Genomic DNA, 15,556 nt, shown 5'->3' on the forward strand with positions numbered 1-15,556 from the left:
TTGGGCGTAAGTCACTTTTTGTAAAAATGAACATTGTTTTATTTCTCTTATCAGGAACGGTGGAAGAGGGGGTTAGGGCTCAGGACACCATTTGGCAAATGCAATAGCAATTAGGCAACTTCCGTAGACAAAAATAAAACTAGGCAGACAGCAATACAGATAAAGGGCCCTTAAGCTGAATGCAGCAATCTGTATAGTGTGGCAACTGTTGTCTGCTATAGCAACAACTTCTCTCACAGTAACCCACTCTAGATCTTCCAGCTTAACTCACAGTATCCCACTGTGGATCTTTAAGCTTAGATTGCCATCTCTCACTAGACTTCTTGGACTCTCAGCTGCCTGCTGGATCCCTCAAGCTTCACCCACAGCTAACCACTGTACTTATCTTCATGCTTTACTTACAGCTACCGGCCGTACTCCTTCAAGCTTTACTAAAGCTACCCACTGTATTCCTGGATGAGTCTCCACTTCACTGTCCCTGGCTAGAGAAGCGTCTGCTCTGGTACTCCTTCATCCCTTCCAAACTTTCCCTGGTAACAGGAGGGGTCATCTCTCTGGCAACTGCTTCTTCTTTTACCTCTCGCAATGAATAGACTCCCCTCAGGCTGAGCCTCTAAAACATGCAGTTCCGCCCCAGGCTTCCGGTTTAACCTTTACTGCGCCTCCTTTGCGGAACCCTGAACTATTGTTTAGGCCTCACGTAGACCTACAGTAGGTGAACCCGATTTTGTGTCAATCTCGCTCTCTTTCTCAGCGAGATTGAGCACCTACGAGCCCCATCGCGGGAGCCAGCGCCGAGCTGGCTTGCCGCGATGGATACAGAGCCGTCATAGAAGCGACGGGAGATCCGACTTGGATTCCCGCCAATTCTACACGTGTGCGGCGTTTGTTATGAATCCTGAGGGGGAAGTCCCCGCCGGATTTTAAATAAAAATCCGGCATGGGTCCCCCCTCAGGAGCATACCGGGCCCTTAGGTCTGTTATGGGTTGTAAGGAGAGCCCCCCTACTCCGGAAAAAACGGCGTAGGGGGTCCCCCTACAATCCATACCAGACCCGTATCCAAAGCACGCTACCCGGCCAGCCAGGAAGGGAGTGGGGACGAGCGAGCGCCCCCCCCCCCTCCTGAGCCGTACCAGGCTGCATGCCCTCAACATGGGGGGGTTGGGTGCTCTGGGGCAGGGGGGCGCACTGCGGCCCCCCCCACCTCAGAGCACCCTGTCCCCATGTTGATGAGGACAGGGCCCCTTCCCGACAACCCTGGCCGTTGGTTGTCGGGGTATGCGGGCGGGAGGCTTATCGGAATCTGGGAGCCCCCTTTAATAAGGGGGCCCCCAGATACCGGCCCCCCACCCTAAGTGAATGAGTATGGGGTACATCGTACCCCTACCCATTCACCTGCAAGAAAAGTGGTAAAAACACAAATAAACCACACAGTGTATTAAAATATTTTATTTTTCTGCTCCGGAGGCCGCCCCCTGTCTTCTTTATTAGCTCTTTTACCAGGGGGGGCTTCTTCTTTGACGTCTTCGGGTGGGTGGGGGCCGCCGTCTGGTTCTCTTCCACCGCCGGGGGGGGGGTGGCTTTTAAAAAAGCCCCCACCCCCCCGGCGGGTTTCCTCCGGCGTCTTCGGCGGGGCTCTTCTTCTTCCGCTATCCCGACGGGTCTTCTCAACTCTCCGGGGTTCTCCTTCTGTCTTCGCCGCTCTCCGTTGTTGACTCGGCGCACCCCGGTTCTTCGTCTCGCTGTCCGGTGTCTTCTTCCGTGATGTACGTCTTCTCCTTCCGTGCTGTGATGAGTTCTTCTTCCGTGCTGTGACGTCATGTTCTTCACTTCTCTCCTTCTCCCGATGTTGCCACGCCGGTCCTCCTCGATGAAATGACGGATGCGCGCCTTGCATCGGACCTATATAGGCCTCACAGTCCCATCATGCTCTGTACCTACCCATGTGATACCTACCCACGTGGTAGGTATCACATGGGTAGGTACAGAGCATGATGGGACTGTGAGGCCTATATAGGTCCGATGCAAGGCGCGCATCCGTCATTTCAGCGAGGAGGACCGGCGTGGCAACATCGGGAGAAGGAGAGAAGTGAAGAACATGACGTCACAGCACGGAAGAAGAACTCATCACAGCACGGAAGGAGAAGACGTACATCATGGAAGAAGACACCGGACAGCGAGACGAAGAACCGGGGTGCGCCGAGTCAACAACGGAGAGCGGCGAAGACAGAAGGAGAACCCCGGAGAGTTGAGAAGACCCGTCGGGATAGCGGAAGAAGAAGAGCCCCGCCGAAGACGCCGGAGGAAACCCGCCGGGGGGGTGGGGGCTTTTTTAAAAGCCACCCCCCCCCGGCGGTGGAAGAGAACCAGACGGCGGCCCCCACCCACCCGAAGACGTCAAAGAAGAAGCCCCCCCTGGTAAAAGAGCTAATAAAGAAGACAGGGGGCGGCCTCCGGAGCAGAAAAATAAAATATTTTAATACACTGTGTGGTTTATTTGTGTTTTTACCACTTTTCTTGCAGGTGAATGGGTAGGGGTACGATGTACCCCATACTCATTCACTTAGGGTGGGGGGCCGGTATCTGGGGGCCCCCTTATTAAAGGGGGCTCCCAGATTCCGATAAGCCTCCCGCCCGCATACCCCGACAACCAACGGCCAGGGTTGTCGGGAAGGGGCCCTGTCCTCATCAACATGGGGACAGGGTGCTCTGAGGTGGGGGGGGCCGCAGTGCGCCCCCCTGCCCCAGAGCACCCAACCCCCCCATGTTGAGGGCATGCAGCCTGGTACGGCTCAGGACGGGGGGGGGGGGGCGCTCGCTCGTCCCCACTCCCTTCCTGGCTGGCCGGGTAGCGTGCTTTGGATACGGGTCTGGTATGGATTGTAGGGGGACCCCCTACGCCGTTTTTTTCGGCGTAGGGGGGCTCTCCTTACAACCCATAACAGACCTAAGGGCCCGGTATGCTCCTGAGGGGGGGACCCATGCCGGATTTTTATTTAAAATCCGGCGGGGACTTCCCCCTCAGGATTCATAACAAACGCCGCACACGTGTAGAATTGGCGGGAATCCAAGTCGGATCTCCCGTCGCTTCTATGACGCGCTTGCTGGGATGTGCTGTCACTATTCCAGTGAGTGTGAGATGTCGGCGAGATCTCGGCACCCTGTCGCCGAGTATCAGCGCGACGCTGTCGTGCTAAAAGCACAATATCACAAACACCTACTGTAGCAACCAGTAGGACTCTTGGATAGGTCTTGGGCTTTAAGCCTAGCAGCCAGGAGCTGTTCAACACACATACACCCAGGCCGCAGTCCTGGGCGGGAAGAGCCCCAATCACCTGACTCCTCCTGAAAAAATAGCCTATCGAAGCATGCACAGCGGCCAACAGAAACTTCTGCTGATTGGCTGGGACAACTTATTTACCCATCACCTGAATTTACTGTAATCCATCATCCTAATGCCAAAGGCAACAGTGCCGCCTATTGACAGAAGAGACAGACTACAAATTAAACTCAGACTTAGGACAGAAATCAGTGGATCAAATTATAAATTAGCCACGCTAGTTACCCTCTAGCACAACTAGATATATTAGCATCCCTGTTTAGGACCAGGGGGCTACAACAATAAGAGAGCAAAATAAACATCACGGCAAAATGGACAGAAGTAAAGATTTTTAAAAGCAACACAGATTACCATTAAGCACATTGATAATGTAGCATACCCTAAGTAGGAGCTGCAGGTGAACAGAGATCCCTTACTCCCAAACATCCAGGCACACTAAATCTTCACAGTCACATAAAACAGTCCATAGCTTTGTTTTTGTTGTTTATTAGGGGGTTAACAACTTGGAAGGGGACAGGGAGTTTATGGAATGCCCACTTGATGGTACAACAACTTCCTATATACAGACTCCTCTTTAGCTTTTCTCCTGCACACACTACTGCTGCTCCACTGTTGTTGAAACGAACAGACTCCTTGTCCGTTTAGTAACAGCCCTTTACAGGCAGGAACTCACAGCCCCTTGAAATAGCATTTGTGTAGTTAAAGAGTGTTTAGTCTTTCATTCTGCTTCCTCATGGCCACTGATCCCAGCACCACTTCTTCAGGCAATGCTAGTCCACCTGTCTGCAGCTTCCTCTTCTACCAGCCCTCCTGGCTGTCTCTACAGCAGTCTGCCGACTGACTCTTCACCAGCCCACCTGGCTGACTCTATACCATCCCACCCGGATAACGCTCTGGAGATCTCTCAGGGGAAAGGCAGAAGACTTAAGCCCACCACTGTCTTCAAGGGAGACTGGCTACATATGGCAGTCTCCCACTTTGTAGTCCCCACCAGTGATGAATTACTCACTCTGTCCTCTCCTTGCTCCCGTGCCTCCAGGAAAGCCTCCTCCCTTGTGTCTTTGGCAGGATCCTTCCAGCATCTGGGCCCAGGCCCAAGGCAGGTCACTCACCTCAGACTAGGAGGTACCCCTCAGGGCCACTGACAGCCTCCTCATTACTGTATCTCCATCTTCCACCCAACTATTCCTGCTGGCATGGCCCATGTCTATTTATGAAGTTATCTCAGTCCCCTGGAAGCCAACTACTGAGGCCTCATAAATATGAATGTAAGCTCCTCCTAACCCTCACCCTCTAATTCTAGAAGGTTCTCCAACCTTCCAGACATCAGAGGGAGGCACCAGAGAACTGCAAAGATGAGTCATCCAGCCCTGAACTATATATATACAGCCTGAGTCAGGATATGGTTTGCCTACGCTACACCTAGCACACACTAGTGGGGGCTACAATAACAAACAAGCAGTTTTCAGTTAGAAGTGGATTTTGAAAAGCAGCATTGACCACCTGTGGAGATTTTTTATATATACAGTACAGACCAAAAGTTTGGACATACCTTCTCATTCAAAGAGTTTTCTTTATTTTCATGACTATGAAAATTGTAGATTCACACTGAAGGCATCAAAACTATGAATTAACACATGTGGAATTATACATAACAAAAAAGTGTGAAACAACTGAAAATATATTTCATATTCTAGGTTCTTCAAAGTAGCCACCTTTTGCTTTGATTACTGCTTGGCACACTCTTGGCATTCTCTTGATGAGCTTCAAGAGGTAGTCACTTGGCGCAGCACCCCATCACTCTCCTTCTTGGTCAAATAGCCCTTACACAGCCTGGAGGTGTGCTTGGGGTCATTGTCCTGTTGAAAAATAAATGATGGTCCAACTAAACGCAAACCGGATGGAATAGCATGCCGCTGCAAGATGCTGTGGTAGCCATGCTGGTTCAGTATGCCTTCAATTTTGATTAAATCCCCAACAGTGTCACCAGCAAAGCACCCCCACACCATCACACCTCCTCCATGCTTCACGGTGGGAACCAGGCATGTAGAGTCCATCCGTTCACCTTTTCTGCATCGCACAAAGACACAGGGGTTGGAACCAAAGATCTCAAGTTTGGACTCATCAAAACAAAGCACAGATTTCCACTGGTCTAATGTCCATTCCTTGTGTTCTTTAGCCCAAACAAGTCTCTTCTGCTTGTTGCCTTTCTTTAGTAGTGGTTTCCTAGCAGATATTCTACCATGAAGGCCTGATTCACACAGTCTCCTCTTAACAGTTCTAGAGATGTGTCTGCTGCAAAAGGTGGCTACTTTGAAGAACCTAGAATATGAAATATATTTTCAGTTGATTCACACTTTTTTGTTATGTATAATTCCACATGTGTTAATTCATAGTTTCGATGCCTTCAGTGTGAATCTACAATTTTCATAGTCATAAAAATAAAGAAAACTTTTTGAATGAGAAAGTGTGTCCAAACTTTTGGTCTGTACTGTATATATACACACACACACAGTTGTACTCATAAGTTTAAATACCATGGCAGAATTAATTTTTCAGAGAATATGAATGCTAACACAAAAAGGTTTCTTTCACTCATGGAATACCACAGAGATGGGGAACTAAGGACAGCTTTTTTAGACAGAGGTTATCCGAAGAGAGGCAACAATCCCCCAAGAGGGGGAACGCCATCCAGAAACCACCCGAGGAGAGACAACCTACAGAGAAGAGCAACAGAGACATCCTCTCAGGGAGGGAGAAGAAAGAGGGGATGTAGGGGAGGGAGGAAGATCCAAAAGAAGTATTAGGAGAAGGAATATTTAATATCAGCGGGGGTTGATTTAACTAAAAAGTATTGGATTTAGGGTTAAAATTTGCTCCCCAAAAAATCCAAGTTTGGTACATGTGTAGGAATACAAAGGTTTGTTAGGAACATTAATATTAAAAAAAAATTGCTTTAAATCCAGGTAATAAGAACGAGAGTGGGCCTGACACAAGGATATACACCCATTTGCAAAATAAATCTATATTTAACTCCAAATACAGAACAATAGGCATGTTGATATGTTCAAAAAACTCATGACTTTGAACATCTGCATGTAAAGAAACCTATGGGCCAGATTTATATTAAGGAGGGTTTTAAGACACAAGAAAAAAGAAAGGATTTAGTCATACTGACAAGGGGGGGGGGGGGTCAATATCAAACAGTGATGAGCAATTTAGTAAATTACAAAAACACCTATAAACTGTTGAAAGGGGATCCCATTAAACAATATAAAAAAGAATTGGAAAAAATCATACAAAAGGGGAAAAAGGGACTGAATGTGAAGGAGGAGAGGTATCTTATACCGGAAACATGTAGGACCCCGATGATGTATGCAAGCCACAAGAATAGTACCAACCCTCCTGGTCATTCTATTGTAAATTGTTAACTCAAGTTTATCCAGGTCTTCCTTAAACCCACTGAAAACTGCTAGGGTGGCGACCCCATTTAGTGTTTCATCCATCTGCTGGAGTACCTAAGGCGTCTTTGAAGTACCGACTGGAGACCCTGGGTTCTTTCCACTACTCGAGACCAAGCATCCTTTGGCCATTTATGCTCATATGATCCGCTGTTGCTGACATGTGGGTCCATCTGTTGTGGTAAGGGTATTCATTTTGTCTACATAATGATGATTAATTTCTACAATTTATGCCCTATCCACTAGTCTTCCAGTTGTCTGAAGAGCACCCCTACATGGTTGTGGATTTATCCGCTTTCCATACCTGGATTTATGGACTACATTAATTTCTCCTTTAGACCATCCTATTTGTTGGACTTTACATTGCATTTTGTATACTCACGCATATTTTTACCTTGTTTGTGCACCTTTATTTCACATGAGGTTTAGCGCTACATTTTTACCCAGTCCCATATAAATGGTATTGACTAACATTTCGTTTGGGACAATACACTGACTGTTATCGTCAACCCTTGGTTCAAAATACGAAGGCGTATCTTAAGGATACAAAACACGTAATGCAGATCGTTGATAAGACAAAAATCACAGAACAGACTATAATGGTCACTGCGGATGTAGCATTCCTTTACACAAATATTAATCACAAAGAAGACAGTTAGACAGCAAAAAAAGTTCATAGTTGACTGCCTTGATTTCTGCCTACAGCATAATTATTATTTTTATCCGAATTAATATTATTTACAGGTTAGGGGGGTTGCTATGGGTTCAAGATTTACCCGGAGCATAGAAAATGTATATATGGCCAAATGGGAAGAAGAGGAGATGATATACAATCTCCCTTATCAAATAAAATTAGATAATATATTTATAGATGATTTAGTACTATTCTGGGATGGTAGTGAACAAGAACTTCATAAATTTATGAAGCACATGAACAACAAAAAAAGCATCACCCTTTCATGGGAATTAAGTCATAAAAGCATTCACTTTCTGGATCTGGGAACCAATATTGAGAACAATAACATAGTAACCAAAACACATTTTAAAATTATAGATCGAAACTCCTACATACCCCAGAATAGGTGTCACCACAAACCTCAGTTGATCTATGTACCCAGAGGGCAGTTTCTCAGGATTAAAAGAAACTGCATCAATGTAGGGGATTATGAAGAACAATCTGTTTAGTTAGCAAATACATTTATCAGACAGGGATATGATAAGTCTGTTATTGAAAGAAAGAGGCATGAGGTTGGAAAAGCAGATAGAAAACAACTATTAGAAAATAAAGAGATGCAGAATAGCAGAGAACTACCGATAGCCCTGGTAATGGATTATAACCTGCAACACAAACAATTTGAAAACATTATTAAGAGATATTGGGACATACTCAAGTATGACGACACTTTGAAATCCCTGATCCCAGATAGGCCAAGATTCATATACAAAAGAGCCCCCAATCTAAAAGTGGTTGTAAACCCTCGGGGACAAGTTACACCTACAGGTAAGCCTAGATTACAATGCTTGCAATATCTCCGAGACCTACACTGTCTCTGAGATATTTGCAATTTCTCAGAGCGACTCAGCAGCGCATGCGCCATCTTGAAAGGGCACGCTGTGCTGTTTCAAGCTGGGGTCATGCTGTGAAAAGCAGCTCATGCGGGCATGAATGGGAGTGACGTGAATACCCCCCCCCCCCCCCCCCCCCGGTTCGCATCAGAACTTGGGTAACTCCACCCCCTTCTGATGTCATTTGATGTCACGTAATGTCAGACGGGGGCGGGGGTCACCTGTTTACGTCACGGGGTGGCCCCGCTCTCAGCTATATAACAGCTGTCAATTCAGAAAGCTTGCAGTCAGCGGGAACCTTCCATGGAGGCAGAGTTCTTCCATTTTCTTTCTGCAGGCTCTACTCACGTATGTGTATGCTTCTGCACGCAAGCTTGGCGGGACAGGGCACGTTTAAAAATTGTATAATTTTTTTCTTATTTATTTTACCTTTTATTTTACATTTTAACACTGTTTTTTTTTTTTTTTTTATATCGGTCACTTTTATTCCTTTTGCAAGGAATGTAAACATCCCTTGTAATATAAAAAAGCATAACAGGACCTCTTAAATATGAGATCTGGGGTTAAAAAGAACTCAGATTCCATATTTAGACTAAAATGCAATAATAATAATAAAAATAAAAAAAAACTGAACGTCATTTAAATTTTTTTTAATAAAAATGTCCTATTAAGAGCATTGGGCAGAAGTGAAGTTTTGACATCACTTCTGCCCTTCAATGATATGGAGACGGGTGGGGGCCATCTTCCTTTCACTCGTCTCGGTCATCGCGCTCGCCGGGCACTTGCATCGGATCCGGGCACATGATGCGGGCACCCCAAGTGGCCAAAAGAAATTGAAATTTGAACTTTTAGTTTAAATCAGCCTAATGCACTGCAGGACTATGTGGACTGGAAAGTCTAATTGCTCATGCTCTTTAACCACTTCAATACAGGGGATTTTCACCCCCTTCCTGCCCAGACCAATTTTTAGTTTTCAGCGCTGTCGCACTTTGAATAACAATTGCGCAGCTGTGCGACGTGGCTCCCAAACATAATTGGCGTCCTTTTTTCTCCCACAAATAGAGATTTCTTTTGGTGGTATTTGATCACCTCTGCGGTTTTTATTTTTTGCGCTATAAACAAAAGAAAAGCAACAATTTTGAAAAAACAACACATTATCCTTTAATTATTGATTTATTAAATATCATATTTAAAAAAAAAAAGATCGGTTAGCGCAAAAGTTCTAGCATCTACAAAATAGGGAATAGAATTATGGCATTTTTATTTTTTAATAGTAATGGCAGCGATCTGCAATTTTTATTGTGACTGTGACATTATGGTGGACATATCAGACACATTTGACACATTTTTGGGACCATTCACATTTATACAGCGAACAGTGCTATAAAACTGCACTGATTACTGTGTAAATGTGACTGGCAGGGAAGGGGTTAACATGTTCCCTAAAGTGTGTTTTAACTGTAGGGGGACTCACAAGGGGAGGAGACCGATGTGTGTTCCTCTGTTCTGGGAACACACATCGGTCTCCTCACTGCTGACAGCACATGGATCTGTGTGTTTACACACACAGATCCATGGTCCTGTCGTGATTGTGGGCAATCGCGGGTGCCCGGCGGACATCGCGGCTACCGGGCACCATGTCCCAAGCTACGTAGCGGGGGCGTGCGGGCGCCCCCTAGCCGCCCGGGAATGCAAGGACGTCATATGACGTCCAGTCTGAAGGAGGAAGGGTTCCAGCCGACATCATTTTACAATGACTTGGTAGGGAACGTGTTAAATAGCAGTCACAGCTTCAGTAGAAAAGCCTGTCTCCCCAGTCGGCAAGTTGTAGAGTGGTACTGTTGCTCATTATGTGGAAGCAGTTGACTAAGCAGAGATCTGACACTCCCTCTGCCAAGTTAAAGTTAAATTCTTCCAATAAGCTGCACAAATTTTGCTCCTAACAGAGCTTTAGGTCTGACTCGTGAAGGGATATGTTGGACCACTGCAGAAAGACAGCTGCTTCCACACAGAATTGATTTTGCTCTACAGCATGCTGCCATTAGATTAGGCTTTTCTACTCAGGCTGTGGCTGCTTTTGAAAGAAAAACTGTAAGACTATGCATAGTTACATAGTTAGTCAGGTTGAAAAAGACACAAGTCCATCTAGCTCAACCAAAAACAAAAAATACAATCCTATAACCACAGTTGATCCAGAGGAAGGTGAAAAAACCCCAGCAAAGCATAATCCAATTTGCTACAGCAGGGGAAAAAAATTCCTCCCTGATCCCCAGAGAGGCAATCGGATTTTCACTGGATCCACTTTACCTATAAATGTTTGTACCCAGTTATATTCTGTACATTTAGGAAAGTATCCAGGCCTTTTTTAAAGCAATCTAGCTGGCCAGAACCACCTCCGAAGAGAGTCTATTCCACATTTTCACAGCTCTTACTGTGAAGAAACCTTTCCATATTTGCAGATGAAATCTTTTTTCCTTTAGACGTAAAGAGTGCCCCCTTGTCCTCTGTGATGACCTTAAAGTGAATAACTCAACACCAAGTTTACTATATCGACCACTTATATATTTGTACATGTTGATCATATCCCCCCTTAATCTCCTCTTCTCAAGAGTGAATAAATTCAGTTCCTCTAATCTTTCCTCATAGCTGAGCTCCTCCATGCCTCTTATCAGTTTGGTTGCCCTTCTCTGCACTTTCTCCAGTTCCCTGATATCCTTTTTGAGAACTGGTGCCCAAAACTGAACTGCATATTCCAGATGGGGTCTTACTAATGATTTGTACAGGGGGGCAAAATTATCTCTCTCTCTCTCTCTCTCTCTCTGGAGTCCATACCTTTCTTAATACAAAAAAGGACTCACTTTGGAAACCACACCTTGGCACTTAATACCATTATTGAGCTTATGATCTACCAAAACCCTTGGATCCTTCTCCACCATTGATTCCCCCAATTATACTCCCCCTAGTATGTGTGATGCATGCACATTCTTAGCCCCCAAGTGCATACATTTACATTTATCAACATTAAACCTCATTTGCCACTTAGTTGCCCAATTAGACAGAGCATTGAGGTCAGGCTTGTAAGCTGGAGACATCCTGTAAGGACGTTATTCCACTGCATAGAGTCATCTGCAAAGACAGAAATATTACTTTTAATCCCAGACCCAATTTCATTTATAAATTAAAAGTAAGGGTCCCAACACTGAACCTTGGGGTACACCACTGATAACCTTAGACCATTCAGAGTAAGAGCCATTAACCACTACTCTCTGAATCCTGTCTTTTAAACAGTTTTCTATCCATTTACAAATTGATCTTCTCTGGCTTGTAGACTTTACCTTACACATGAGCCTTGTGTGGGGAACTATGTCATGCACTCCTTCTGTTCTGCTGCTACCGGAATGTGTTTAGCTAATTTAAATATAAAATTATCCTGAACTATAAATGATTGCAAATGACATGTTACATAGTTGGACCAACTTAACCAAAGGGGCTTGATTAAACATAGGATCACCATGTCCAATCATATGAAGAAAAACAGAAACATATCCATAGTGTAATTCAGTATAGAAGGTCTTTATTTTCCTAAAAAAAAAAAACATTTAGTGTCTCCAGGTAGCGTACTGAGACTGTAAAGTTTGATTGTCGCTGAGACAACCCTTACGTTTCGTCGTAATCGACATCATCAGAGGGCGTGTCTGTACGTGTACCTTAAAGTGGTTGTAAAGCCTTAAGGTTTTTCACCTTAATGCATTCCATGGGACTTTCCATGGGTGCACCCTATGAAGAGGAGGGGCTTGGAGCGCCGATGGGGCACCCCAGAAGAAGAGGATCGGGACAGCTCTGTGCAAAACCATTACATAGAGCAGGTAAGTATATGCATGTTTGCTGTTTTTATTTTTTTTAAAAGGGAGTGTTTACAATCACTTATACGGCATTATGCAGTATAATATATTATACTCATTTATTTTATTTTTTTTTTTAGTGCAATATGCTACAAAATTACAGTGTCTTGATCTCCCTGTTCTGTCGGACTCCAGTTGTAAAGCTTCTTATTCAAACATGATCACTTCAAATATGTTTTGTGCTGGTTTCCTAGAGGGTGGCAAAGATGCATGTTCCGTAAGTATTAAAGATATATAGAATTATGAATATTAATACATGTCTTTATATTGTATGTTTAGGATAGTAAGAATATCCACAGCAAACCATATGACAGCTATAGGACCAATGGCAGAACTACTGCCTGGTCTATGGGGCCCAGGGCAGAGAAAGGCCTGAATAGGACCAGAAGGTGTAAGTTGTGTCATTTAAAGCAGAACTGATCCGAACCCATTAATTTACCTGTATAGCAAAACAAATATATTCAAGATATGCTGTACATGTTTTATACTCTGCCCCTTTGCATCTATGCAACTCTCAGTCCCCAAGAAGATCCTTGCTCACAGTGTCCTTGGAGCTGACTGCCACCCAATCTCCTCAGGTAGATCCTTAAAGAGGGAGCCAAAAACCATTTTTTTCTAGCAGCCTAGCTAGTAGGAACACTACACCAGCATGGTATTTAAATTTTGGATTTATACAATAAGATATAACTAAAATAAAGTTGTTTAATAATTTAAATGTATCACATCTATATCTTTTTTAGTCAGTTTTTGAGGTACTCTGGTGATTATTTACTTATAGAAGCTGGAGGGTGGTTTGATACACACAAGTGAACACAACATTCAATTATTAGTGGTCTTATCCTTTAAGTAATTTCCTGCACTTATGTACCTCTTGTTTTCACAGGCCGATTCTGGTGGACCACTGGTCTGCAATGGAAAGCTGTATGGAGTGGTCTCCTGGGGTCGAATGTGTGCACTCCGTAACTATCCTGGTGTCTACACCAAAGTCTGCAACTATTTTGACTGGATTAAGAACATTATAGAGCAAAACTGAAGCCAATTTTACACCGAAACAAACATACAATAAAGCATAGTGAAAGTTCTCAGCATTTTAGTGTCTGTGTCAATTTATACTGCCTGTGGTTTTTAGAACTCTTGTGCGCAAAACTAAACACAATCTTTAAGCCACCAAGGTTTTTTACACAAGGACATTGCTATGTTTTAACTAAGCCATGTGGTTGTTTTTACCAATCAAGCTGTTGTGGTGATGCAACTAAAGAATGTGAACCTGTACATACACCTGTTGTTCAGAAAGATCTAAATACAACATAAAGGTAACCACCTAATGCCCAGATACATGTGTGCTTCTACTTATGTTATATTGAGAATTTGTTATTAGCTGGCCTTAGGAGGTATTTCTTAGGCTTTACGGTGTATAAATATTCTTAAAATCAAACAACACTTGTGCTACCTTGCAATTTGGTGTCCATCACACCTTGAAAACTGAACAAAAAAAAAAACTGCCATGGGGTTACCTACCCACGTGGTAGGTATCACATGGGTAGGTACAGAGCATGATGGGACTGTGAGGCCTATATAGGTCCGATGCAAGGCGCGCATCCGTCATTTCAGCGAGGAGGACCGGCGTGGCAACATCGGGAGAAGGAGAGAAGTGAAGAACATGACGTCACAGCACGGAAGAAGAACTCATCACAGCACGGAAGGAGAAGACGTACATCATGGAAGAAGACACCGGACAGCGAGACGAAGAACCGGGGTGCGCCGAGTCAACAACGGAGAGCGGCGAAGACAGAAGGAGAACCCCGGAGAGTTGAGAAGACCCGTCGGGATAGCGGAAGAAGAAGAGCCCCGCCGAAGACGCCGGAGGAAACCCGCCGGGGGGGTGGGGGCTTTTTTAAAAGCCACCCCCCCCCGGCGGTGGAAGAGAACCAGACGGCGGCCCCCACCCACCCGAAGACGTCAAAGAAGAAGCCCCCCCTGGTAAAAGAGCTAATAAAGAAGACAGGGGGCGGCCTCCGGAGCAGAAAAATAAAATATTTTAATACACTGTGTGGTTTATTTGTGTTTTTACCACTTTTCTTGCAGGTGAATGGGTAGGGGTACGATGTACCCCATACTCATTCACTTAGGGTGGGGGGCCGGTATCTGGGGGCCCCCTTATTAAAGGGGGCTCCCAGATTCCGATAAGCCTCCCGCCCGCATACCCCGACAACCAACAGCCAGGGTTGTCGGGAAGGGGCCCTGTCCTCATCAACATGGGGACAGGGTGCTCTGAGGTGGGGGGGGCCGCAGTGCGCCCCCCTGCCCCAGAGCACCCAACCCCCCCATGTTGAGGGCATGCAGCCTGGTACGGCTCAGGACGGGGGGGGGGGGCGCTCGCTCGTCCCCACTCCCTTCCTGGCTGGCCGGGTAGCGTGCTTTGGATACGGGTCTGGTATGGATTGTAGGGGGACCCCCTACGCCGTTTTTTTCGGCGTAGGGGGGCTCTCCTTACAACCCATAACAGACCTAAGGGCCCGGTATGCTCCTGAGGGGGGGACCCATGCCGGATTTTTATTTAAAATCCGGCGGGGACTTCCCCCTCAGGATTCATAACAAACGCCGCACACGTGTAGAATTGGCGGGAATCCAAGTCGGATCTCCCGTCGCTTCTATGACGCGCTTGCTGGGATGTGCTGTCACTATTCCAGTGAGTGTGAGATGTCGGCGAGATCTCGGCACCCTGTCGCCGAGTATCAGCGCGACGCTGTCGTGCTAAAAGCACAATATCACAAACACCTACTGTAGCAACCAGTAGGACTCTTGGATAGGTCTTGGGCTTTAAGCCTAGCAGCCAGGAGCTGTTCAACACACATACACCCAGGCCGCAGTCCTGGGCGGGAAGAGCCCCAATCACCTGACTCCTCCTGAAAAAATAGCCTATCGAAGCATGCACAGCGGCCAACAGAAACTTCTGCTGATTGGCTGGGACAACTTATTTACCCATCACCTGAATTTACTGTAATCCATCATCCTAATGCCAAAGGCAACAGTGCCGCCTATTGACAGAAGAGACAGACTACAAATTAAACTCAGACTTAGGACAGAAATCAGTGGATCAAATTATAAATTAGCCACGCTAGTTACCCTCTAGCACAACTAGATATATTAGCATCCCTGTTTAGGACCAGGGGGCTACAACAATAAGAGAGCAAAATAAACATCACGGCAAAATGGACAGAAGTAAAGATTTTTAAAAGCAACACAGATTACCATTAAGCACATTGATAATGTAGCATACCCTAAG

The 15,556-nt window shown here is 45.5% G+C and overlaps 1 long non-coding RNA gene across 1 annotated transcript; it reads left to right on the forward strand.

The window, feature by feature from the left end:
* Positions 1-12,321: 12,321 nt before the first annotated feature.
* LOC120916045 lies at positions 12,322-13,358 on the forward strand. The gene is made up of 2 exons (XR_005743930.1): positions 12,322-12,487; positions 13,154-13,358. It is a non-coding gene; the product is annotated as an uncharacterized LOC120916045 (long non-coding RNA).
* Positions 13,359-15,556: the final 2,198 nt, after the last annotated feature.

This window comes from Rana temporaria, chromosome 10 (assembly GCF_905171775.1).
Source record: "Rana temporaria chromosome 10, aRanTem1.1, whole genome shotgun sequence".
NCBI classification, from domain to species: domain Eukaryota; kingdom Metazoa; phylum Chordata; class Amphibia; order Anura; family Ranidae; genus Rana; species Rana temporaria.